Source organism: Schistocerca nitens, chromosome 4 (genome assembly GCF_023898315.1).
Source record: "Schistocerca nitens isolate TAMUIC-IGC-003100 chromosome 4, iqSchNite1.1, whole genome shotgun sequence".
Taxonomy (NCBI): domain Eukaryota; kingdom Metazoa; phylum Arthropoda; class Insecta; order Orthoptera; family Acrididae; genus Schistocerca; species Schistocerca nitens.
The window spans coordinates 895,784,884-895,785,824 of NC_064617.1; the positions used below are offsets into that span (position 1 = coordinate 895,784,884).

General features: G+C 40.9%; 1 non-coding gene across 1 annotated transcript; it reads left to right on the forward strand.

The window, feature by feature from the left end:
- Positions 1–238: 238 nt before the first annotated feature.
- On the forward strand, positions 239–313 carry Trnas-uga (transfer RNA serine (anticodon UGA)). The gene has a single exon. It is a non-coding gene; the product is annotated as a tRNA-Ser (tRNA).
- Positions 314–941: the final 628 nt, after the last annotated feature.

The window sequence follows — 941 nt, forward strand, 5'->3', positions numbered from 1 at the left end:
AAACTGTGTGCCAGACCGAGACTCGAACTCGGGACCTTTGCCTTTCGCGGGCAAGTGCTCTACCAACTGAGCTACCGAAGCACGACTCACGCCTGGTACTCACAGCTTTACTTCTGCCAGTACCTCGTCTCCTACCTTCCAAACTTTACAGAAGCTCGCAGGAGAGCTTCTGTAAAGTTTGGAAGGTAGGAGACGAGGTACTGGCAGAAGTAAAGCTGTGAGTACCGGGCGTGAGTCGTGCTTCGGTAGCTCAGTTGGTAGAGCACTTGCCCGTGAAAGGCAAAGGTCCCGAGTTCGAGTCTCGGTCGGGCACACAGTTTTAATCTGCCAGGAAGTTTCATATCAGCGCACACTCCGCTGCAGAGTGAAAATCTCATTCTGGAGATTGAATTAGCTTTTAACCATTTTTAATGTCAGTGATAATTTGCTTAGCAGCCATTTCTAAATCTGTGCTTGACTTACTGTTTATTGTGGACTGTGCTAATTAACCGATACCATACCACCATGTTCACAAAAGTGGACAGCTTATTTCAAGTCACAGGGTAAGGAAGAATGTTACTCAGAATTATTGAAATTGGCATAATATTACTTTGCAATTCCAGGCCATAATGCCAGCGTCGAAATACTGTTCTTTTTCAGAAACACCCTAATGGAAAAAGGAATGAAAGAAACTGCAAATTGACAGAATTACAAAGATGGTTTCATCGTTGCATCATTTAAAATAATACTGTGAAGAGTTCCACAAAATGATTTCCAAGAAAAATAGTGTTATTGATGAAACTGATTCCAAGTCTAAATGAAATGACCAAAGTTACTGAATATCTTTTAGTTTTCCATCCCAGAATAATAGACAGTAGTTTATTTTGTTTGATGAAGAATCTTTAGTTTGTTTGGACATAAGAGTATCTTAGGAAGAAGACAGCAATTAAGAAGACTAAGCA